We start from the raw sequence: 26,715 nt of genomic DNA on the forward strand, positions 1-26,715 counted from the left end.
TTAATTTTGTACTTCTGTGTTGTTGGAAATGAGGACACACTGTCTTTGTATTATAGTTTTCTTTTTTAAACCTTTTATTATTATTAGGCTTTTAGTTTTATTATTTCATACTTATACTAAATTAGCCAGAATAGTCTAATGAACTCCCATATATCCATCAGCCAGCTTCAGCAATCATAAACTCCTTGCCCATCTTGCCTTATCTGTACACCAATCCATTTCCCGCTTCCTGTCTTATTTGGAAGCAAAACCCAGATGTAACATTTCAACTATAAATAAGTAAATAAATATATGTGTATGTATATATATATACATACACATATATATATTTTTAAAAGAGGAGGACTGTTTATTTTGTACATAAAAACAATATCAGTAATCACATCTAAAATATTTTATAATTCCTTAATATCTAATCATTGTTCAAAGGGTCTCATAAGTGACACAGACAGCTTTTTTTGTTTTAGACTTTGTTTATTTGAATCAGGATACAAATAAGGTCACATGTTGTGATAGTTGAATATGTCTTCTAAGTCTCTTTTAATCTATAGATTACCCCTAATTCTTCCCCCATCATTGAAATGCATTTGTTTAAAAAAAAAAGTTTTCTTTTAGACTTTTCCACAGCCTACATTTTGCTGATTGCTCATTGGCTGATCTCTGAGGTCTGTTTGAACGTATTCCTCTAACTTGTATTTTTTCTAAGTTGGTAGCTGCATGTATTCTAGAGGCTTGATCAGGTTCAGGTTACCTTTCTCAAAGTAAAACAGTGATTGTCTGATTATCTCGTTTTGTGATGTTAGCAATCATTGAAGCTCATGCCTAGATTCATTTCTTTATTAGGGGTTGCAAAATGGTGATATTCTAATTGTATCATCCTTTTAATTTATTATCTAGGATACTTCCATAACATAAAACCCCTCCGCATCTACTACTTGATTACCAGTTGTATAATTTTTTAGGAAAGACAAGATGAATGATTTATTTCTATGTCTTCATTTATCATTTTTCAAAATAATAAGTTGGTTCCAATGGTGACTAATCAGACTTTTTTTCTTGTACCATTAGGAACTTATGGATTTCAACACAGTTGAAATGTTATAACTAATTGCTGTTACTATTCTTTTTGGTGCAAAGTTGGTCCATCTGTAGCCGCTGAGAATCCCTTCAAGGTGATTTCCGAGTACTTTGGTTACGACCCTAGTGTTCTTTTAATACCTTTCTTGAACATTTCTTTCCTCAGACTTAGAGTTTGGCATTTCTCTAAGGAGCCCAGTTTCTGTTTAGTGGGAAATATTTGGAATGAAATAACTTTTTAGTTGGATGGATAATTTGACCCAATCACCTTTCAGCAAACCCTGAGCGTAGTGTAGGCATTAAAATCACAAGGGTTGGAGTCAGAAAGATCAAGGGTTGAATGACCGAATGAGGGTATCCTAGGGGAAGAGAGAGCCGGGGAAGAGTAGGTGGAAATCAGATTAGAAAGCCAGAGTCTGGATCATTTGGGTCTTCATGTGTCACTAAAAATTAAGTTTCTCTTTCACCATTGAAAAATCTTGTGTATTCCACGAATTCAAGGGTGCCGATCATGGCGGGAAGCCCAACATGTGCCTTCCTGCATTAGTAAATGCTAGCTTCTAAGATTTTATGTCACAAGGTACCTCTGTCTCCTAGTTGTAGCAGAAGACACCTCTCAGTTGAGCTTCCTGGGCAGTCTGCTTTGCCCTGCTGGCCACAGAAAGAATCTTTCAGTCCGCGGTGGTCATTCCAAACCAGTCATCTAATTGTCCTCTTCTATGTCCTTGGGAATTACTCAGAAATGTTTGAAGTCACAGAGCCAGTCACACTCTGAGTCACCCCTCATTCTAGAGGAGACAGCCAGGAAGCAGCCGGGTCTTAGGGGAGGTTTTGATTTATGCTGTTGGATTCTCTTACACAGCCCTGCTCATACCCAGGGGTAACCCTATCTCACCCCTGCAGGCTGGGGTGTCCGTGTTCTTTAGAAAGGCATCCCAACACGACCTGACCCTTCCCTCCCCCACCGAAGGTTGTTCCTTGTCGCTAATCACAGTAGAAGATTCCTTTCATGTCCCATACCTCTCAGAGGGGTGTTCTGGCTCTAGTGGCCGATGTTAGAAACAAATGTGCCCTTTTCTTGTTTTGTTTTCCAGTCCTCTCTGAGTTTGCAGTCCATCTGGAAGTCTATGTAGTTTTTACCTCCATAAACCTGGGAGTACAATTTGCAGTATTATGTAGTGACAACTTCATCTGGGCATTTAAATTATATTAAAAAAAAATAATAAGCCCAGGACCAAAGAGGTGAGGGGAAAGCAAACGAATGAATTGCCACCTCTTTGGGCTTATTTAATGGTGGCATCCAGGACACTGGAAGGAGAAGAGGCAGTGGCCCATAAGATTGGAACCCAGCTTTCTCAGGCTGGATATATTTTCAGAGGTTTAGTGCAGCTACGTATACTAGCAAACAGACACTGTCAGAAAGAGGACCATATCTGGGCTGGTCCCTTTATTCCAAACACCATTATTATGAGAAGGTAAAGATAGACACCCCCCCCCCCCCCCCCGCCGGCTCCAAATCTTTTTCTTCTAAGGTTGATGAGAAAGGACTGAAAAATGTATACAAATGACGAAGAGGGGGAATCTATTGACTGTTTACTCAGAAATGTCCCGGTCACTAGACTTTTTATAATAGTGTGCCTAGCCATCACTTCCTTTATCTGCCATTAGCAATGATTTTAAGATTCCACTCAGAATTTCCCTATCCCAGTTATTCTCAGCAACCTGACACCTTTTCCCACTATCAAGCCACAGTATGGCAACAGGCAGATATTTTGGAGAAGATTAATCAGGGACCATTACAGCTATCATTTACCTGCCCTCACGCAACTCCATGGAAGTGTTGATGGCTCCTTGGCCAGCCGTGGTTTACGCTGTAGCTGGGTACCTTCCTAAGAGCTGGCCCAGGTAGGGATACAAACAGGATGAAGAACTGTTTAGCTCAGTCCATGGATTCATGAGAGATTCACAACTAACTTTTTTTTTTTTTAATAAACAAAACAAATACAAAAGGTCATTTTATTTGCATTCATCTGTAAGTTCACATCTATAATTTTATATCCTATTAAATGATATTTAGGATGAGATGTTTTGATGACACACATCAGAAATCTGGGGTTAGAGATGGCAGCTACAAACATTGCAACTTCAGCACTTAATTCTGCCTCTTGCGTTGATGGCACAGAAGCAATACAATTCCTATTCACACTGAAAATAGTATCTTAAACACTGCTCATGATCTTCATGATTAATGTGGGGCAATACACACCTAAGAACCTAGTCTTAGAAATTAGGGTATTTCTGACCTTTTGAGATTGACATTATGAGCAGAAATGGCTCCACAGTCCAGAAACTATGACTTCATGCCAGTTGAAGGCAACCTCTTGTGCACTAGAAGGACCATGGACTCATGGACCCAAACTGCCACTTCTTGGACCTCACACAGGTAATAAGTGAGGGCATTAACTCCTAGGAATCTCAGGAACTAATGAAATAAATATCAGTGAGGAATTAGAGTTCTTTGAAGGGATTTATTCCTTCATCATATAGAAGCAGCTTCCCTTCCCCTTTTGTACTGGGCGCACTTAGAAAAACATGGGAAGAGACGGATTTAAAATCAGTGGAGACATGTGGCTATGCGTCTTCTCATTAGAAAAATTTAACATCAGCCAAGTAGAGCTGTCCCCTGGTAAACTACTGTGATGTGGAGTTTTGGCGACACTCTACCCTGTTGAAGTTTTGCTTTCCTCTGTTTTTACCATACAAGTTCAGCCGCCACCCTGCCCTATTCCTGACATGTAATGGTGCTCAGTAAACACTGCAGTAACATGCTGGTTCAGAAAGAAGATGAACTTTGGAATTAGAGAGCTCCATGTTTGACTCTTGGTTCTACCATTTACTGAGATACTTAGGTACTCATCTAAGCACAGGTACGTAACGCCCTGATGCCCCATTTTATTTCTCTGTTAAACAACAAAAACACAAACCTCAATGTACGAGTCCACTTGGGCCGCCATAACAAAATACTACAGACTGTGTGGCTTAAACAACAGAAATGTATTTTCTCAGTTCTGGAACTGGAAGTCCAGATAAAGTGCTGTCAGGATTGGTTTCTGCAGAGACCGCTCTCCTTGGCTTGCACATGGCCTCCTTCTTGTTGTGTCCTCACATGGCCTTTCCTCTGTGCATCCGTGGAGAGAAAGAGCTCTGGTGTCTCTTCCTCTTCTTATAAGGACACCAGTCCTGTTGGATTAGGGTCCCACCCTTATGACCTCATTTGACCCTAATTATCTCCATAAAGTCCTTATCTCCTACTATAGCTATATTGGGGGTTAGGACTTCAACATATGAATTTGGAGGGACACAATTCAGCCCATAACACTCAACACCATCACATTGTGTGCATACAGGACCCAGCCTCGCTCCTAGAGCACAGCAAGTGTTCAGTGAATATCGGTCCCCTTGCCTTCCTCCCTGAGTCACTCACCTCCTTAGTGGGTCACTTTCTTCTCTACACATGAGAAGCCAGGTTTGGCCCTTGACATAGATGGTGTAGATGGTTACAGAGAGTGAACAGAGGGATTCTCAAGACTTTACTTTTGTAAAAGAAAACAATGTCTCCTCTTATTGTTGTGGTTTTAGGTGCCTCCCTGGCCACTCTCTCCTTTCTGAGAACTATCTTCCCTACCTAAGTGCTGAGCCCAGCCACAGCACCCTGTTCCTTCTCTAAAATCCTAGATTGACAACTCAAGCCATACTCTTTCTCTTGGGAATTTTGATTTGAGATTCAGTCCTTGTGGAAGGCAAGTCCAGTCTACAGGGGCAGAATGAAGTTGATGATAATATTAATAGGTAACATTTAGAGCTCAGTGAGTACCAGGTACCATTCTAAGGGCTTCTTACATATTGACTCACTTACCATAGCCCTGTGAGATAGAAACGGTCATCATTCCCCTTTTTACAGGGGAGGAAATTCAGGTGTGAGAGCTTTAGACCTTTGCCCGGGGTCATGTATATATTAAGCCTGGATACAAGCAAAAGTGGAGGAGAGCGTCCCCAGCCACAGGGAGCAAAAGCAGGGCACCGTCCTGGTTCTCTAGTCCCACCTTTCTTTCACAGAGAAACCAGGACATGTTCCAGTATCCTACTGATGCATTCCTTTTGTGCTTGAACAATTTCAAGTGGGGTTTTGTTCTTTGTACATAGACGGAACTATACTAAGACAACTGGCCCTAAGTACCAGATCTGTTGCACCCAACATTAGAAGATGTTTTTGAGTTTAACAACCACATGAAAATGACCATGGAGAGTCCCTCTTTCCTTCTTTCTTTTTTTAATTGAAGTATAGTTAATTTACAATGTGTCAATTTCTGGTGTACAGCGTATTTCAGTCATGCATATACATACATATATTCATTTTAATATTCTTTTTCATTTTAGGTTATTACAAGATATTGAATACAGTTCCCTGTGCTATACAGAAAAAAACCTGAGTTTATCTATTTTATATATACTAGTTAATATTTGCAAATCTTGAACTCCCAGTTTATCCCTTCACATCCCCCTTTCTCTTTTCCTTTCCTTTCTTCTCTTTCTCTCTCCTTCTTTCTTTCTTTCATGCTTTCTTTCTCTCCTCCCTCCTTCCCTCCCTCCTTCCCTCCCTCCTTCCCTTCCCTTCCCCTCCCTTCCCTTCCCCTCCTTCCCTTCCTTCCTTTCTCTCTTTATTCCATGACAAAGTTTAAAAGGTTTAAATCAAAATGAAGAAGCCCTCCAGAAGAAATTTTAGAGGTAGTAAAAGTCCTCTTTTCTGCGTAAAGGATAATGGATGGTTTTCAGCAGTAAAGGGTGGGTGAACTCTTCACTGGCAGCAAGCCCCACAGAGGACATGGTGATGACTGGATGTGTGTGTGCATATGCCAGTGTGGGAGATAAGTTGTGTGTTTCCGTCAAGCCTGGAAAAGCTGGAAGGCAAGGTGGGGGCTGAGGAAGGTGGGAAAGTCAGCAAACCGAGCCAGGTGAATGTGATTGGGAAGTCTGTCCCTTTAAAACATGATTCAAAGTGTGTTGGTGACCTAAGGTGAAATTAGTAGAGAATGATAATGAATACATTGAAATTAGCAAGATATTGAATAGTGCCTAGGTTTTATTTCTTTTAAATCTTGCTGAAAGTAGTGATAATGTGTGTGAATTACCCTTTCTAGAGTGTACCTGATTAATATATATTGCTGTCACATGGAATTTTTAGATTAATTTGTGGCTGCGTCTTGTACATTTCCCTAGGAAAAGCTAGTGATCTGCCGAGAGTGAGTCTGTCTGCCTGATGTACGTGACTCTAACTGATACCACTGCCCATGTGGTCAACTGCACTTGCCAGAGGAGTTGGCACGGTGTCCCAGAGGACAAATTTATCTTTCTCCTCCCAGCTTGAAAAAACACAACCCAAAAATCTTCGGCATTCTTTCCAGAAGGAAGTAACAAGGCAATAATTCATTTCTGGTCTAGGTTGACAGGCAAGGATCTCTTTTTTGACTGGGTCAAGGGATTGTCCCTTTGGAAGGCAGGGGGCCTTTTCCTAAGAGATGGATAAAGGAAAGAAGTGAAGTGGAGAGGTAATATGGTGCCCAGCAGGCTTGGTGGCCAGAGCTGAGGGTGCATCCGGCATGACAGCTGAGACGTTAGGAAAGATGATGAAAGGGAGACAGTACAGGGCATAGAAGTGTTCAGGAGAGTGGAGAACAAGCCCAAACAGGTATTTTGCCCTTTCATCTCATCCATCCCTCCTATTATTTTATCAGTATTTGAGAACAGTGTGATTTCCTGGCCTTAGTCAACTTGGAAGGCCACTTCTCTTCCCCAAACTGAACCATCTCAAAAATGCAATAAGGAGGGAGGGTCTCCATCTTCTGTGTCAGAAATGATTCTTCCAAAGTAGATACTATGAAGTTATCCCTAAAACAAGGACTCATAATATCATGGTCACCACAAGGCACAACTCCAGGCACACCTTTCACACTGCAGACTATTTGAGCTCATGGGGTTTTGGGCACTGTGTGAGTGGCTGTACGTGACAGGTCCGTATAATCACATAGCTTTTAAAGAAGTCACTAGATAACAAGAAGTTCATATTCCAGTCAATTTCCTAATTTGTTTTTTATTTATTTTATTATCAGAAGCTCTGAATGTGTACCACCATTAAAACACTTTTACATATCGTTGTTCTAAAATGTTCTCTCTTTTCTTTCTCTGCTACCGAAGATTTTTTGTCTGTGTTAATAATCTCGGCTTATTTTATGATTACCTTTGTTGTAAGTCAATGGTTCTGAATTGGTGGGGTCAGGCATAACAGAATTATTTGGGAAACGTTTTCAAAATATATTTCCCGAATATAGCAATAGAAAAATGGACAAGCAAATTGTGACATGTACACACACACACACACACACACAGAGACACATTATGTACTTCTATTTATAGAAGTTTGAGAACTAGCGAAACGATGCTATGGTAGTTAAGTTAGCCTAGAGAGGTGACACTAACTGAAAAGTCACATAAGGGAAATTTTTGTGGTGATGGACATTTTCCATATCCCAATTTCAGTGGTGGTCACATGGATGTATTCATATGAAAAAGTCATCAAGTAGTATATATTTATTAAGTGTGAATTATATATCAATAGAATACTGTCTAAAAATATTATATATACAGACATATATACACCAAGCCAAGTCTCTCTACTCTAGACTCAGGGAATAAGACATGGGGAGCAGGGGTTACAGATAGGATGTGTATTTTGAAAAAGCTCCACAATTCTCTTTCTCTCTGTTACTATAAACTGCCAGGTATCCTCTTAGGAATGGAAATTAGCCTGAGGATAAAAAAAAACAACCCTTCTCTCTCCCTCTCTCTGTAACTTTAAATTTTGTAGAAGGCCCCTAGAGGGCTGCTTACTTTCCAGTTTTCTTTGGGGAAATTACTTTATTTTGCTTTTCGATACTTTTGAAGGTATAAAGTTAATAAATTGATGGGAGGAACACACTGGAGGTGGGAGGGATCATGGAGGCCCCCTGTCTCCTGCAGCCCTCCGTGAGGCTGTATTTGTAGTTGAAATTGGGCTTAGAAGCAGTTGAAAGATTTGGGAGGATATTTATTATTGACAATTCCCTAACATTACAAAGCTTTCAAGGAAAGGCATAGTGATGTGTTTGGGGCCTATTCCATCAACCAAGCTCCTCTTCACTCTGATGTATATTGAGGAGACTCAAGTGTGATGCAGACCTAGGAAATGAGTTGTTTTTTTTCTCTTTTGAAAGAAGCTTGTGACTAGCTTTTATACATTTATCCAGAGAACGAAAGGCCTTTTAGATGTTAAGCTAGACTTCCTATTTAAAAAAAAACAGTCTTACTTATATTGCCTTTCTTTGATCTAAAGAAAATGTGGCTGGTGAGATGCCCTTTATGGGCTTTTAAATTAATAATGTGTTTTTTTTTAAAGAAGTAAAATTATTTAAAATAAAAATGAGTCCACAGGAGTAGTGCTAAATCTTAGCTGATGGTTGTTTTTATTTTTTATTTTTATTTTTTTGCCATTGAACACTCAGCAGCATTCTCAACATTCATTTTAATTGTGAAGCCAATGTGAAAACAGTCCTCTCCCCAAGACATCCCGGCTTTATTGCTTAGCTTCCTCCATAGGCCACAGACATACCACCGTCTGCCTGGAGGAGTATCCGTTCACCCCGATTCAGACTGGGAAAGACCTCAGAGATAAACTCAGTCAACCATTCTGACCTTCGTGTCACACTCCACTTAAAAAACAGACTCAGACCTAGAGGTGAAGTGGCTTGCTCAGGGTCACAGAGCTGGTCAGAGGCAGAACCAGAACGCTGTGCCTGCATATAGGTCCTTTCTCTTCTACACAGCTGTCTCAGCTTGCTCTGCTGAGTTTGGTATCACAGTGACTTTAATGCAACAATATACAAATGCCACTTCCTTTCCTCAAAGACCCCAGGAGGCCTTTCTTTCATCTCTCCTACCTTGAGAGCCTACAGGTATTTCCTTATCTTTAATCTTAATCCTGTTTTGGTTAAATTTTGAAGGGTTTATAAGCCAAACTTTGGGATCCATTATCATATTTTACTTGCTGTGTGACCCTTGGTAAGACAGGTGATTGCTTCACACCTCACTTTTCTCATCAAGGAAATGGGGATAATAATACAAGAGCATGTAAAGTGCTTCCACACTCCCTGGAGCTCAGTAAGGCTCATTTTCTATGGAAATCCAGCAAGTCCATATTGAAACTATCCAGCTATTTCCTTGAAAGTTGGAGAAACTAATCTTGATTCCCATCAGCCTTTCCCTTCCACCTCTTTAAGGTCTTCTCTGCTTCTTTATAGTTCTGGAGATTGGCAAATGCTCAGAGAAGTCAGAGTTTGTACATACATGATGGGTACAAGAGGCTCTGTGTTGTGGTTTCCAGTTCTCTTCTTCAAGAGACTAGGAATGTTAGTATGAGTTCTGGGGCACCGAAGGAATTTGGTACAACACCCTCAGTGACAATGACTTCGAGGACCATATTCAACCTAAGGAAGGTTTAAAGGACTGGGCTTCAGTCCTGTAAAATGTCAGACCCCCTAAGACATGATTTTAGCAATGCAAAGGATCACAGAAGAACAGGCAAATCCTTTAATTTTACAGCTACAGAGGCCAAGGCTTTCAGGGACTGGGAGACTCCTCAGTAGGTCACTGGCAGGGCAGGTCCTAAAACCCGGGATCCCTCGCCTGGCTCCGTGCCTTTTCCATCTTACCAGCTGCATGTCATTAATTCCACCTCCGAAAATGCTAAGGAAGTTCCCTCCCAGTGCCTACCCAGGCAGGGTGGGGCGATTCTGTGGCATGGAAAGAACTGGGAAAACGACCTATTCTAACTCCCATTGTACCTTAATTGCTTTTGCGATGCCGGGAGGAGGTGGGAGGTGGGGGTTTATTAAGATGCCAGGTCCGGTACCCAGATGTTTCGGATGTTCTGGAGAGAGAACTCTGAGATTGCCCGCTCGGTGAAGCTACCTTCCTTTCTCTTAGTCTGTCTTCCCCTGTGCAGTGGCTGCAAGGGACATTCTGCTTGGAGGGTTCCCACAAATAAGACAGACTGTCCTTGCTCTAGGGCGGAGTGGGCAAGTTCCTGCCTCTGCCCCGCTTCCGCAGGTTCTGAATGTCTAGGTGGAATTTTTCCTGCTTTCCAATGTCGCCCCCGCCGGGAGTGGCACTTAGTGGGGTCTCTGTGGTCATTCTGCCTTCCCCACTCCCACGTCTCTTACTCCTAGGAGTTTCATGCCGTCCTGCCTACACAACCCTCACCTTGGAAAACCATCTCCAAAGCCACCACCACATTAAAAGTGCGCGACTTCCCCTGGGCCTGCAGAAGGAGCTCCTGCAGCCCGGCATTCTTCGGATTCCAGCGCTGTGACGTCCCCAAGGACGCGGGCTTCGGGCTGGGGAGCTGGGGCTCCACTTTCCGCGCCGCCCCCCGCGCCCCCGCTCGCGCCCGCCCGGCCGCATTCCTCCCCGCCCCCGGCGCGCGCCCGCGCTCCCCCCGCGCCCGCCCCCAGCGCCGCAGAGCCCGGCCCGGGGGTGGGGGAACCGCGGCCGCCGGCGCCTGCTCCGTCCCCTCCCACTCGCACGGCCCCTTCCTCCCTCCTCTCCCGGCCGCTCGCATTTCCTGCCGCTCTGGCTCTCTCGGCCCCTGAAAGTTCGTCCCAACTTTTTTTTCCCCGGGCGGGCGCAGTCCGGGGGCAGGTTGCCGCGCTCCTCTCCACTCCGCTGCCTGCCCTCCCGGCTCTGGTCCTCGGGGAACGGCCGCCACTAAGTGGCCCCTGGAGGTCCGGTCCTTCCTTTCCCGCTTCGCCCATCTTCCACGGCCTCCTCGTCCCGGCCCCCCTCCGGCGGGACAGTCCCGAGCCGAGGTGGTTCTTTTCCCCTTCTCCGGGCGCCCCTGCGCCGACTCTCGAGCCGGGATCGCGGCGGAAACCTCCCTCCCCTTTCGCCTCCTCCGGCTCCTTCCCTCCGCCCCTCCTCCGCCAGCCCCTGGAATCAGTTCCTTGGGGAACTTGGGGCTCCGCCGACGCGGGGAACAGCTTTTCCGCCCGGGACTCCGGGGCACCGACGGGGCCATGTAATCAGGTAAGCCGCGACTGGGGTGGGGAGTCGGGACGGAGGTCGGGGGCCGCCTGCGCGCTCCGGGCGCCTTGCCGATGACTTGGGAAAACGCTGGCAACGCCAACTTGGGAACCGCGGCCCGGGACGCCTGGCAGGGCAGCGGGGGCGCGAGGTGGCCGGGCCGGAGGAGTTTTAAGTCGTGGTGGGAGCCGCCTGCTGTAAGGCGCACAGCCCATTTGAGGAGTCAAGGTGAGCGCTGTCTGGAGAGTTTGTGGTTAAACCCCCCAACTCTCGCCCCCTCCTCCCCATTCCCTTCTGCTTTTTGGGAACCGGAGAGGGCCTGGCGAGGGCAGGTGGAGATACGCAGACGGTGGGGGCAGGAGGATGAACGCCAAAGGCGTTGCTGTCTCCTGAGCTGGAGAGGGACGCCCTTCGCGACCCTTCAGTGCCCCCGACGGGGCCAGGATTTTGAGAGGGAGAGGAGTTTCCATGCCCTCCCACTAGGCCCCAGCCTTGCCACCAAATTTCTGGGCTTGGCCGCTACTTGGGTGGTCGGGCCGGCTCATAGGGAAAACCTGTGGCCGCCTAATTTAAGAACAGGTCTCCACCCTAAACTCTGAAAGTTCTGAAGGTGTTGTGAATATACTGTCTCCCCTTGTTCCTGGCATGACCCCTAAATCTGGGGTTCGAATACTTGTAAGGGGCTTTCCACGTTTTTCAGGGAGCAGTGAGGCAGCGCTGCCCCTACCTCCTTTTCCCTTCCACTTCCTCCAGTTCCCCTCTTCCCACCCCAACCTCACCTACGATTTAAGGAGATTGTGGGCTTTCGTCTGTCCAGGGACTGGCTGTTGCAAGGCTCTTTGTGAAGGTGAGGAATCTCTAGACTGCCGGCTGCTGATAGGTTACAGGATTTCCACCAATGTGTTAATTTCTTAAAATGAGTTAGTTCACCCATTCATTCAACAAACCTAGTATTGCGTTTCTGCTCCCGTCTAGAAACAGGGGATACAAAGATGCTAAAACAAGATCTAACTGCAGCCTCCTGAAGGAAACCCACAGGCTGATGGGGAAGTACAGTATAGTCAGAGAGCCTAGGAAGGCTTGGTCCTGGAGGTGAGGGGGCGAAGTGTGTGCTGAGCTTAGAGAGTTGAGGCGATGTTCACCTGGAGGACTGATTAGGAGAATGCATTCCAGGTGGAGGAAACAGCTTGTGCAAAGTGAGAGTACAAAAAGGTCATACCTAGGAGCTGTCTGGGGGCTGGAGGGGGATTTATAACCGCGCTGGTTCAGGGATATCTTTTTTTTTTTTTTTAACATCAGAAATTAAACTGGAAGCACTTGTGAGAACCATGTACCTTCCAGAGGAGCACAAGTCTTTCTTTTTGGACACACCTCCATGCCTGTTTCTACAACAAGCAGTGGTTGTACGACCATCTAATTTTAAATGGCACTAATTGGCCCATGCCAGGTTTTATCATGGTATTGGTTCTCTTGAAAAGCCACCTGACAGCAATAGGTGATAATGCTGCAGCGTTACGGAACCTTGTATGAAGTTACCTTCTCTTTTGGTGCTGGTGTTAAAGCTTGTGCCTTAGAAATAAATGATTGCCTTAACCTGTGGGGGCCAAACAGCACGATGCTCTTTTACCTGAACTGAATGGGGGCCGTGGTGTGCAGAGTGAGTTCGTATCTGTGTCACTGTGTTTGTCATAGTATCCTCCACTTTTAAAAGTCATCAATGCCTCAGCCCAGTTGTAGGGATGACCTTTCCTTCCTCTGAAACTTGATGAAAAACTGGATGTGTTCTAGCAGGTTGTTGTAGCCGAATTGTCTAGGATTCAACAGATCCTGCCTGGAAAAGTCCCTTATAGTGCTGGAGCCCTCTGTACATGGTTTGCCTTTCAAGGGGGCCTCTTCACTGGGCTGAAGTGGCATTGTAGTATTATTCATAGTGGCTGAGTCCTGGAGGAGGTGGCAGAAGTCCAGCTTTGGGTGACAGCAGGCCAGTGCATCAGAGTGGGAAAAGCTCACTGGCTTCTTCCAGTTTTGGGTGTTTACTCAAGTCCCTCCACAAACACCTTATCTCAAAAACAGCCCCTCGACAAGGGTTCTTCTGAAGGTAGAGGACCTGCATGAGAGAACTGGCTGAAGAGAAGCTCCTTCTTGCTAATCCAAGGTACCTGCCCAGCCTCCATCATTGGCTGAAACACATAGTTCTTATTAACACTTTAGTTTTTCAAATTTGTGCATAGTGTGTGGCCCTGACAGTTGTAATAGAAGGAGCAGTTAGACTATTTTAATGTGGAAGAACCTCAAGAATTAAGGGGAGAATCACAGTTTTTAGAATTCTTACTTGTCCTGAATGGATGAGCCAGAATTCAAGAACTATGAGATTTTTTTTCCCCCAGTGCCTTCTCTCCTTATTAAAGGTTTCTGTTTTTTTGCTCCAGGAAAGCAAACAGAAACCCTTTGGTTGCATATTGTCCCCCACCTGGGTGCCATATTGTCCTTTTTCACCTCTGATCTTGCCTTCAAACTTCTTCAGTTAGTCACCAGAAATGCTGTGCATTTTTGGAACTCATTCTAAGCCTCAGAACAGCTCTACAAACTTTGTTAGAGATAAGGCTTCGGAAAGAGATAAGATGAAATCTTTAGCCCATTCGGTTATTGCTGCTTGTGCTGGTTAAAAAAGAACGAGGGAAAACAAAACACATTTTGGTAGAGAAGAGGTTAAAGTTAATGTCTAAAATAAGATCTGTGATCTCCTCTTACTGATTTAACTTACCTTTCTCTTGTCTGAGTTCCCGGGAGGGCTTATTGAGTGGTCCAAGGGGTGTGTATAGCAAATTGTGCAGCTTTTCCTGACTGTCAGTGCACTGGAGCCGGGTTGAGAGTTCGAAATATGGCTAGGTTTGTATTCCAGCTCTGCTGTGTTTTAGCTCCATGATGTTGGATGAACTTCACAGCCCTTCCGAGTCTCCATTTTTCCATCTATAAGATGGGGCCAAGTAGTATTTAACTTGCCAGGATATTTATGGAGAATTCTGTGTAATGCTGTCTGTCCCTCTGCTAACAGTGCCTCCCTCACACAGTAGGTGTTGGGTCAAGGATGGCTATTTATATGTTCCAAGAGTTATATGTGGCCATGAATGTGCCCTTTGTGTGTGTCATTTTTTCCCCAGCAGCCTGAGTTTACATGCGTGCCAACATACACATAAAGCTTTGTCTTTGACTTTTTTTTTTTCCCCTTGGTCTATTGGCTCAAAGCAAACATGTTGGCTGGCAGCTGCTGGTCCCTCATATAGGAAGACGTTGAGAGTTGCAGGACCAGGTGGTAGTGTAGTTTGGGGAGGGAAAGCCATGTAGACGAGGGGCAGAGAAAAGGCTCCTTTTCCCTGTGTATTTCTTAACTCTAACAAGGGTCCAGTGCTAATACAAGGATCGTTGTATTTCTAATGTTGAAATCCAGTTAATTAAATATTAGAACAAATCTGCCTGCAAAAGCCAGCTGACCTGCACAAATGAGTGTCTCTGCAGACTTGGTTTCCCTCTAGGAAGCCAACTGGAGTCAACTGGAATACCTCTAGGGTTCTGCTAGCCTCAGGTCCCTTGAACTTTAATGCTGCCTTTCATCCAAGAAGCCTAAGGTATTTGGCAAACATTAACTCATCTTCATATCAACCTCCCAGCAGGAGGGAATGTTAGAAGAAAAGAACCACTCCTAAAACGTCAGTAGGGCAGGTGTGTGCTGGCTGTTCTGGAAGCCGAGTGGATTGTTACAGCCAGGAATGGGTAAATCCTCACGCAGGATTGCAAGCAAACCCCCTGGTCAGAGAGGACCCCTTTGGGGGGTTGAAGGAGAAAGTCTAGGAAAATACAGATCAAGCTGGGATTTTTGCAACGGGAGGGGAGAGGAAATCACATTGCTCAGGCCAGCCATTGCCTTTGCCGAGCATTGCATGCACACTGATTGTGAAAATAAATAATCTCTGAATTATTTATAATTCTGAATGAAAGGATATGATGCAATGCTTATGGATAAGGATTTAGAGTAGCTGAGGGTAAAAGGTAATAGTGACTAAGTACCTTTTTGTGGGATAGGGGTGGTTATGTGTCTAAGTTGGATTATAAATGGTGTATTGATATTGTTTTAATTTCCTTTCCCTTTTTCCTGTTGGTTCTATATTCCTGGCTTGGTTTCACTCTCCAGTCAAGCTTTTGTTGGATTTGCTTTATGGTCCTTGCTACTGGAAAAAACAGAATGTGACCATGGTATTGTGATCAGTCTTGAGTGTAAAATTTGATATGTGGGTGATTTAGCTTAGTTCATTAAGGAACTCTGTTAGGCCCAGCTCAAGGGTTCATCCTGAGCCTGGTCAGTTAGCTTGACCCAGAGGTCTGTTGCGTATCCAGAGATCCTGTAACCCTAGGCGGCCATCCCATAAATGCTTGATGGTGGTCAGCTGGGAGGTGTCTTGTGAGAAAATGAGAAAGGGTCCTCTGGTGGTGTGGCATCCTCTGAGAAGCAGAGTCTCCTTTTCACATTTGTGCTGTTCGAGGTTTTAGCACTGAACGGTATCTCTGAATTAGGAAGCTTTTCAGTGAGGGCCACTGGCTTAATCTACTCGGCTCATTGTTGAAAATTAGCAAAACTCCTGATGCTTGTCTTTGTGCAAAATATATCTTTTTCTAACATTTAGTTTCTCAAGTCTTTGGAAATCATTTCCCAGGAGTTCTTTCTTTCACACTCCATTCACCTCAAGTAATAGGGGCATTAGCTAAGGTGGTAGATCTCAAACACTAGTGAGCCTCAGAATCACCTAGAAGTCTTGTTAAGACACAGATTGCTGCTATTCCCCACGCCCATCCCTGATTCTGTAGGTGTGGGGTGGGGCCTGAGACTTTGCCCTCCTTAGGAACTCCCAGGTGATGCTTATGCTCCTGGTCTTTGACCATCTGCATTTTGAGAGCTGCTGAGCCAAGGAATCTTTTTGGTCCACCTACCTCTGTCAGCCTTAGTGTGCTAGCCATTTAAGTTTTTCACTGCATTGATTTGAATGATTCTATTTCTGGTTGTTTCAGAGCTCTGGAGAGCCTGGGAGTCACTTAATGGCCACTTATCCCTAGCCAGGCCTGTACAGAGCAGAAATTAGATGTTTCCATTTTAGTGGATCTGCTTGGCCACCATCTCCAGTCCAGACCCCTCTGCTTGGTGCAAACAGTTTGATTTATCTGGTACTTCCCTCCATCTGGTTATCTGATACACATGGCAAAGTCTACCTGTCTCAGATTGAACTCATTAATTGTCTTGCCATAAAATCTGCTACCTCGGTATTTCCTGTTTTAGTGACACTACCATCCATTGAGTTAGCTGCTGAAGCCAGGCACTCGGAGTTCCCTTCAGCGTGTCCCTCTTTCTTAGTATCCCCCCAACCCCTACCCTCAAACCCCAAAACAAATGCAATCAGTCCTTAGATCCTTTGAGTCTGTGTCTCTAAAATATCTTCAGTGTATTTCCTTCCTGCCATCTCCATGGCCTTGTGGCGTTGTTCTAGAGCTTCAAAGGCTGTCTTTCATATATTCTTCATTTGCTCTTTCAAAGAGTTTTTTAAAACATAGATCTTTTATACTATTTAAGTTCATGTTTTGCTTCTTATTACCTGTATGATAAAGCTTCTGTACCCTGACTTCCCACCTTTCCTTTCCCATCTGCTTCTCGTCTGCTCTGGATGTTAGGGCCCGAAGACTTGGTGGTGTTTAATCCCTTCTCCTTTGTTACTTGCATTCCGACCCAGAGTGACCTCTCCTCCTTGCTGCCTGCTTAGCCCCTGTGCCTTCAGCTAAAGCGTCCCCTTCTCTGACCCTCCTCCCCGTGACCAGTTAGACATTCTTCTCTCTGGAGTTCCATAGCACTTTGCACTTAGCTGTATTGAGTAGGTTTTGTTTCACCGTATTGTATATGTTTACCTCCCTGTCTTCTCCAGTAAGTTGTAAGCATCTCCTGGCAGGATTCTCAGTTTATTTGGTTCAGAATCAGAATCTCCACCCTGTATGGATATATGTTGGCTAGCAATAGCCATGGCTTACCTGTGTTGGTGCTGACTCTGCCCCAGTGTTCTCAGCACTTTAGATGGTTTTATTATATCTTTCAACAACCCTGTGATGTAGGCACTATTATTATTGCCACTTTGCAGAGAATGAAATAGACTTGATTTTTCAAAAAATTGTTTAATGAATCAGTGAATGCACCAGATACTTACACAACATTATAAATCAACTAAACTTTAATAACAAGAACAACAACAAAAATTATTCATTGCCTTTCTACTAAAAAAACAAAAAGTCTCAGTGAATGAATGCATTTCTGAAATGCTGACCTAAGGGTCTAGAGCCCAACTTGTTTTGGAATTTATTATTCATTCTTTAATAGGAGGTGCGGTGCTCAGGGAAGATTATATCATGTTAATGACTATGTGCGATTTAAAATGTTAAACAGATATCAGTGCTATTTATTATACACACCTTATTTGTTCTTTTGAGGAGATGAATCACATCCCTAAGTGGTCTTTTGAAGTTACTGGTTCTTCATGTTGTTTTGCTTTACTTGGATCTTTTCAAAAACATAATTTTATTCCTTATTTTTCAACCGTAGGAAACCTTGCAGATCAAGGGAGTGTAAATATCACAGAAGGGTTAATAAGTAGGAACATTTAGGGGTTAAGGCATAACACAAACTTGTTTCTGCCAGTTTGGATATACTATTGATTTGAATATGCTTCATTTTTCCTTTCTTGTGCCTTATATTAAAGAAGAAAAGGCAATATCAATCGTTATTCAACCTCTGAGTTACTGGTTTTTACAATGAGTGGCGGGAGTATAGCTCAGTGGTAGAGTGTGTGCTTAGCATGTATGATGTCCTGGGTTCAGTCCCCAGTACCTCCATTTAAAAAAATTAAAATAAAACAAATAAATTTAAAAAATTAAATGAGAAAGAGAGAAAGGGACCCTCCATGACCCCATGTCACAGCAGATACCAACCTGCCCTTAACCAAGGTGGCCTGTTCTACACAGAGAACTATAATAAGCAGCAGTGACACCACTCTATTGTCCCCCAGATCACAAGATGGGCTCCAGCCAGGATGTCAGTTCTCAAGGAAAAGGCATTAAGGCAGATTTCACGGTCATGAAAGTGTATTTGTTACGAATTGCGTGTATACACTGTATGTACCTCAGCTTGGTGTTTAAGGTTCTCTGCAAATATTCCCCAAATGGTCCTCTGATTTCTTCAGATTTATGTCCCACTGTTCTCCAGGAATCTGCCAAGTTGGAGCTGTTTCCTGGACAGGCCCAATAATCTGTCACCTATGGGGAAGCTGTTTCCTTGCCCAGGGGTACCAATACTCAGTGTTACCCATCAAAAGCATCACTCAAGGCCCACCTGAAATACCACTTCTCTGGACAGCCTTCTCTGATCTCACCCCGTGGCCAGGCCCCTGCCACTTTACTCCTGGCATTTACCTCTTTGTGCCCTGGTTAACCTGCCTCATCCCAGCCACCCAGGAGCTGCCTCACTTCTCTCCGCATCCTTCCTTGTGCTCAGCACGGACTGTCCCAGACTATTGCTTCTCTTCTGCTGCTGGTCACCTGTCACTGTTCATTGAGGTCTGCCTCCTGCTGGCCCCAGAAATGCCCTCTGAGGCCAAGGCTGGCCCTTCTCTCTATGTTTTGACAGTCCTTTAGCAGAGACAGCTATGTCAACATCTCTTTGTCACCTGTCCCACTGCTGCCAGTGCAGAGACCAGTCCACCCCCTACACGACAAAGCCTTGTTGTAAACATGTCTGATATTTTTACTCTCTTGCTTGAAATCCTTCTTGCCACTTTATATTGTTTAGTCATACATATGTCTGTCTTAAAAGTACAGTTGAACAGCTCATGGGTTAAGGGCACCAACCCTCCTTGCAGTTGAAAATTCTCGTATAACTTACTTGTGGCTCCCCTCCCCATCACAGATCATGTAGTACTGGAGTTATTTACTACGGAAAAAAATCGAATGTAAGTGGACCCACTTGGTTCAAACCATGTTTTTAAAGGATCACTCATATAAATCAAATGCCGGAAAGAAAAACACCAAATACAGGGGATGGGATGGTGGTGGAGGTGAGGAGAGATGTAGTATTGTTTTATTTCCTAAGCTGGGTGGTAGGAACAGGTATGTTTACTATATTCTGTATGTCTAAAATATTTAATTTTAACAACACACAAAACTGCCGACGGTCAAATGCAGACGTCCCAGCAGAGCATTTTCCTTGAATTCCTTTTCACATCTGGTCACATCCTAATTTCCTCTGTTCTTTAATGTCTAGTATGAGTTTTACATCTTAGATGTTTTATCTGACATTACTTCTTTATCATTTGGAAGACTTCATTGTCACCTGACCTGTCTTCCTTTGGTACTTCACTCATTCTTTACTAGTAATCATCACATTGGATCATAGCTGTTTGTTCATCTGTCTCCCCAAAGTTCTGAGCTCTTCTGAGATATGTTTGGTGATTTCTTTATCTTTGGATTCTTGGCGCCTGCAGAGTAGATGTTCAATAAATGCTTTGAATTGTTGAGTAGTAGAGGTAAGATTAATGTTTTTACTTGAAGTGATTTTTTTTTTTAAAAGAGTGTGTTCAGAATAACTCAAAACAAATTGAAGGGAGAATGTTTTGTGGGCTCAATATCTGACATGTAGACTCTAAATTGAGTTGATTTACACATGGCTTTCCTAATTCAAACCCCTGATCAGCTTTAGAAGCCATTTCTTCCGCTTTTCCCATTTACTTTAGGTGTTGGATAATGGTGTAATGGTTTTGTTTGCTGCTTGTTTAGCCCTTTCCCCCCATTGCCATGGAGTGTGTTGATGGTTTCTGTAGCAGTGTCTGAGTGTGTGTGTGAGTCTAGGTTTGGAAGTAGATCTGGGCTATGAAGCGGTACCACTTGTTGTAAGGGTGACTTCTGCTGTCAGCACTCCTTGCTCTGGGATGGAGAAGTGACATCCTTGTAGAACAGAGGCAGCAGAGTTTATTTTTGTGGCAGACGTGTCCCACTACAGAGCTATAATAACCGTAATGAAGGAGGATTATGCTGTATTAGGTTTATGAAGGGTGTACTGGTCTGTTACCAGGGTCAGTGGTGACAGCTCAAGCTGGCAATTAGGTTTCATTAAAGACTTCAGCAGGCAATTAGCATTTGTTTCTGCCAATGAAATCCTGTGATCTATTAAGCATACTCTTTTTCATTAGATGTTTTATAAAATGTGCTTTACACGACGAAGGTACTTTTTTTTTTTTAATATATACAAGTCTCCAGATTAGCATCTGGAAAATGGGGCTGACTTTTAGACTCCTTTTAGACAACCTGTGGGTTGTACTAACATTATAGGTGGATTGTGCTGTTTTAAAATCTGTACATTAAAAAAAAAAGAGCTTATAAATTCTTTTACTCAAAGGCCAGGAATTTGTTATGGAATATTATATAATGATGTGATTTGAGGGGAAGAAAGTGTGACTGATGTGAAATGAATTAAAACTCCCAAATAATGAAATGACACCTACCAGTTTTAATTATATTCTTTGGAAAATTACTGTTTTACTTAAGAGGCAACTGAAAATAAAGGCTGGGAAGGATGATTTGTGCTGTGCTTCTGCTGAGCAGCTGTTTGGTTGTTTTCAAAATGAGGCTTATTTTCCAAGTGCTAGGTTCGGTACAAGTGTGTCTTTCATGTCCCTTCAGCCTTATGCACGTGTTCAGGCATTTTAGCTTTGCCTGTGAGTATGAAGTGATGTTTACACTTACTAAGTTGTTCCAAGAAATTTCTTCCCTCCTCCCATCCTCCCTACTCCAGTCCTTTTCCCTCCCTCCCTCCCTCCATTTATAATAAATTGTTTTCATTTGGAGGATTCTGATAGGTTAATTACTGTATACGTATCGGGGATGATAAAAGGGAGAAATGCACAGTGCACAGCTCATCATGCCATAAACTCAGTGCAAAGGTCTCCAAAGATGTTTATTTCCGTGGGATAATTAGGCTCTCTCCCTGGTGTTTGATTGCCTCAATTCACATTATTATTTTTCTCATTTGTAGACTGGTAAAATGGTAATAATGACTGGGCATAGCAGTTTGAAATCTGTGTATATGAGTGTGTTAAAGACTCTAAGAAGTCTTACAGGAAACTGTTGAGGTTGAATTTATTTTAGTAAGTACCTTTTTAAAACAAAAAAAAAAGGTTGATTTTATGGAACACATATAGCCACAAGGGACATGAATATTATATAGAATACTTTCTAGAAAAAGCTTGGTTTAGGAGATCCCTGAAATAGAGAAGGCTTGTTTGTTGTCTTTAAGAAACACAACATCTAAATTAGAGAGTGTAGCGACTTGGATTTTTAAGATGAGTCAACGTTTAAAGTCCTTGTTAGCAGACCAAACTAACTTTATATTTTTCACTAACTGAAAATTTTTTTGGCGGGGGGGAGTACAGACCAACAGCAAATTTAAAATAAAATATCAGGAATTTATTCACAAAACCAACTTTCAAGAAAAGATTTAGGGACAGCAAATCGTCTAATTTTATGTATTTATAATACAGAGAAGAGTAATAATTCAGATTGAATTTGAGACACTACAGGAGCCTTATCCTTTCAAGAAAGATCTAGAGAGATCCAGTAATTCATTTTATTGAGCCCTGAAGCTGTGATTAATATATACCCTACTGAAAAATCTTAATTCTCCAAATTCTAGCAGTCAGCCCTTCTCCTCCCCCTTTACTTATCACATGGCCAAGCAGAAAGCATGCAGGCTAAGGAGGTATAAACCATTAAGGGCTTTAGAAATGTCACTGCAATTATTTTATTAACAGCTGCTACTGTTGCAGTTGTTTGTGTAACTGGACATTTAACAAAGGCATTGTGACCATCACATGACTGGTTTCTCTCTACCACCGCCTCTTTATTATCTCAAGCTAATTTACTCAGTATTTCCTTCATCGGTTTTCCCCACTCCCACTTATGACCTTTTACAAAGCAGAGCTTTATGTATGGAAACTCCTTTTCCTCTACAACCTTTAAACTCATAACAATCTTATGAAAGAGAGGTTATTTTTATCCATCGTTTATCCTTGAGAAATACAAGAGTTAAAGAGGTTATTTGCTAAAGTCTCGCAGCTTGGAAGTGGAAGAAGTGGGATTTGAACTCATTCCCTCTGGCACCTCAGCCCAAGTTCTTAACCACAACCTTAGGCCCAGGAGTCTGTGCGGGTCCAGAACATCTGTTCTTTCTCCTTCCTTCTTTCCTTTCATCCATCCATCCATCCGTTTGTTTACTAAATGCATTTTGATGTTTTTGAAAGTGGGGATGTTTCTCTGTGGTCATAATCTTTAAAAGACTAAGCAACTAATCAGGTAGCCACTGGGCAGTTGTGACCGTTTGGCATTTGAAATGTGACCAGTTGGACTTGAGATGTGCTGTAAGTATCAAGTACACATCAGGCCTTGCACACTTACTACAAAAAAAGAATGTAAACTATCTCGTAGTTTTTGAAATTGATTACATGTTGAAATAACATTTTGGATACATGGAGTTGAATAAAATCTATTATGAAAGTTAATTTCTTGTGTTCTGTTTGCTTTAAATGTGACCACTGGAAAATTTTAAATTACCTATGTTGCTTGCATCTGTGGTCCACATTGTATTCCCTTGGGGCAGGGACAGTTATAGATGGTTATCAAACTATTCCTGGGAGCCCTGGCCCCTGAGTGATGCCTGAGGACTGAGGGAAGAGTGGATAGAGACAGAAATTAGGAATAGTTTTTGGTGATGATGAGAAGCAAGCTTGATGACTCCTTAGATGACCAGCAGAGAGAAACTAATATTAGCTGGCATTTATTTACTACTTACCATGTGCAAGTACTTTGTCAAGCACTTTAAGTGGATTATCTTTTTGATCCTTATAACAACTTTGTGAAGTAAGCACTCTTGTTGGCTTATTTTATAGATGAGAAACCTAGGGCTTAAAAAGGCTAAGGCACAGGATCCTGCACTAGTAAATACTAGTTTACTGTGTAACACCATTGGCATGCAAATACGAGTACACAAATAATGGAGCTCAGTGTCAAATCTGGGCATGCATCCAGAACGTGTGCTTGTAACCACTCTGCATCACTGCCTCTGAAAGGCGAAAGAGAAAACTTTACCTAGAACTGGTCAGTGGTTCTTCTGTTCATTCAGTGCCTATGAAGAGTGCACACTCATCCCCAGCACAGATAGAATCTTTGAATTAGGGAATATAGGACAACAATTGATGTTCTTAAGAATGATGTCAAGTTACCAAGAAATGATGAAATTATGCTTAATATACCCCATTTACTAATGCAAGGTTGCCTTAACTAGAAAGATACTTATCAGAAATTGATTTTAGAAATTTGAAGCATACTTCCGGTTACTTTTTAACTGAGAGACATTGATATATTTCATAGCAAGTACAGATTTTGAAAATAGAAGCATTAGGTCTATTTCCTCAATATACTTATAATACTTTAAAAATATTGGTAAGGTATGTTTTACAAATCTATTTAAATTTTTTTCCTATTTTTCTAGTCCTTGTTCATATGTAGGCATGTTTTTGTAGTGTTATAAACTCCCTCACATATATGAATACTTTTCAAATTTCTAATGTCTTAATAATTAATATTTTATATGTCTACATATAATTGATATACTGTGAATCCCTTTATTTTTATTATAGATAATATATAAATTTACATTCTTGCTATCCTGTAGAAGGTGATAGCTAGAATCTCTACATTAATAGTTCTTTTCTGTGTGTCATTGAATTTATTTCTGTGAGTGAGATTGCTTGTTATAATAAATATTTTTATGATTCTTGAATCATGCAAATTAGTGGAATTTCAAACAAAGTTCATAAAGATAAATTCAAAGGAAGTAAAACTTTATTTTCAGATGGGTGATTTTTTTTAGATCTTGTTTTCACACAGTGTTTGATGACTAAGAAGTGGATTATCCCAGCAAGTATCTCTTGCTTTTGTCTGTTTTTTTTTTTTAACAGTTCCCTTCCTTGTAGTCTGATAAAAACATTTGATGAACCCTAAATTCATACCTTCAAAAACTGGATAATATTTTGCACTAGACTCACTTTGAGCCTAAGTGTTCACTAATCCTTATCTCATTTAATGCAGGAAAAAACTGTATTGGATAGAACTGTTTCTGTTATGACTGTGATCTGTATAGAATTATTGAAAATATATTGATACAAAGGTAGTATTTAAAAAGGTATTAAAGATGTATATGAGTATATATTTCCTTGATAAATAATTGTAAACTGTTACATCATTCTAATTTTTGGTGCTTTTGGCTTCTCTTATTTTATATAGATGTCTTTGGTAAACGCCTCTTAGTTTTGCCTTCTACTATTTCACAAGGTTTTTTCAAAAGCTTTTTTTTTCAAAAATATGTTTTTCTATATCAACTACTCTATAACTTGCCGTGTTTTTATGACCATTGTATTAGCTTTCGCACTGGTAACAAAAAAGGTTCCAGTATCTCAGTGGCTTATGACAACAAACATTTATTCCTTGTCTATGCGATGTGGGTGCAGCCGTGCCCCACAGCCCTTAGTGGCTTGACTGGCTTGGCACCACTGCACGTCTCTTCTCATTCGGGAAGGTTAAAGGACAGCCCCTCTCTGGGGCGTGTTGTTCCCATGGCTGAGGACAGGATTGTAGTGAGTGCAGTCTCATTTAAAGCTGCAACATGAAGGGGGCAAATATACTGTCTGCTCACATCCCATTGGCCAAAGTATATCACATGGCTGAGCCAAAAATCAATGAGTTGGGGACCTACACCCACCTCACAAGATTCCCAGGCAAGTCACAGGGGCATGGATAGGATATATTACAGGAGGGGAGCAAAGAGTTGGGATCAATAATCTCGTCTTCTGTACTATCATTGACTTAACTGTTCCCTTATAGTTTGGTATTTGAATTGTTTCCAGTTTTAACAACTATCAACAGCATTGCTATAAACATTGTTGAACAAATTGCATTTGTTTGGAGAGTATTTTCATGGGATACAGTCTCCAAAGGAGGCTATCTGGGTCAAAGGGCATGACTTGCTTGTAGATCTTGTTACACATGGCCCGGAAGCTGTCTACAAAGGCTGTCAGTTTATAGTGCTATCATCAATATTTAGGTATACAACTTTCATCATTGCTTACAGTTTAATTTTTGAAATTACTAAGGATGGTATTTTAAAACAAAAACTTTTGGAACAAATTGTACTTTGTAACAAATTTGTAACAAAAATAACAAATTATTTTTCAATTAAATTGAATAAAACAAGGGCCACATATAATTTCCTTCCCCGGTTCCTGAAAATCATTGTAAAAAATACTCATTTTTGCCTTCGCTTTGTTTTCTTGGTCCCATGTTTTTCTTGTTACATTTTTTTCTTAAATACATCTTTATCCTTCCATTAAAACAAAACAGTGAAAAAAGTAAAAAGAAAACATATATTTGATCTGGGATTTTATAACTTTTATCCAAATCAAATCATAGTAATTATTACCATGGAACTAGGTAAAAGGCTGAACCTATTCAAATTGCTAAATTTTGTTCCATATTTCAGAGCCTTAGGCAAGGGGGCTTACTGTTGTGTTTCCTGACATTAGATGGCTTTAATTCCATGGTTTTCAGATTCCTCTGTGGCCATATGGTTTATATAGCAGAAAATACCAATTGAAACTTAAGAACCAGTCTTTCCTACAGTTTTCCCCCCTCAAACTGTAAACTAAAACTTTTTATTACCAATTGTATCCTGTCGCTTGGTTTACTTTACAAGTGTCATGTTGTCTGCCGCTGCACTTGTCTTTGGTTTCTGCTGAGACATACTGTAGTAGCTAGACAGCTATATCAATATCCTTGGTTGTATTTCCTCATGTGAGGCTCTGAGACCTCACAGCAAAGGCAACAAGGCTGGCAGGGCAGATAAGAGAAACCCTCAAGCCACTCAATCCAGAGTCCACAGGCAGAATAAGCAGGTACGGGTGTGTGTGTGTTTTGGGATAGGGAGTGGTGCTGGGACTTGGGAATGATAGACTGGAATTTGCAACTACCATTGGGGTGCAAATGCCGCTCACCTCATTTAGTGAAGGAATGTCAAAAATCCTCAGAACAGAAACCCGTTCTCTGTGTTTTGAGATACAGCCTGGTAAAGCGTGTAAGAAATATTACAACTCAGTGGGAAGCAAGTTGATGCGTGAACCAGACATCAGTGTGTGAACCAGAGTTTATTTGAACAGTAGTAGGTGCTGAATGCAGGATGTTAAAAGTGTGAGAATTTAGAGAATTAATATTGTGAATATTAATGTTACCAAAATATGAATTTGAATAAATCTTCCATAAAAATCTTTGGATTTGGGTTCCTGC

At 42.1% G+C, this 26,715-nt stretch overlaps 1 protein-coding gene across 3 annotated transcripts in view; it reads left to right on the forward strand.

The window, feature by feature from the left end:
• The first annotated feature begins 10,469 nt into the window (after positions 1–10,469).
• Positions 10,470–26,715, forward strand: part of PTPN14 (protein tyrosine phosphatase non-receptor type 14) — a 161,996-nt gene continuing 145,750 nt past the window's right edge. Inside the window, exon 1 of one of the 3 annotated variants that reach the window (XM_074351815.1) lies at positions 10,470–11,250. The gene's annotated coding sequence lies outside the window, so the exon portion shown is untranslated. Of the gene's footprint in view, positions 11,251–11,349; positions 11,476–26,715 lie in introns of those variants that run through there. The other 2 variants (XM_074351816.1, XM_074351817.1) reach the window with 2 other exon arrangements.

This window comes from Camelus bactrianus, chromosome 23, assembly GCF_048773025.1.
Source record: "Camelus bactrianus isolate YW-2024 breed Bactrian camel chromosome 23, ASM4877302v1, whole genome shotgun sequence".
NCBI lineage: Eukaryota > Metazoa > Chordata > Mammalia > Artiodactyla > Camelidae > Camelus > Camelus bactrianus.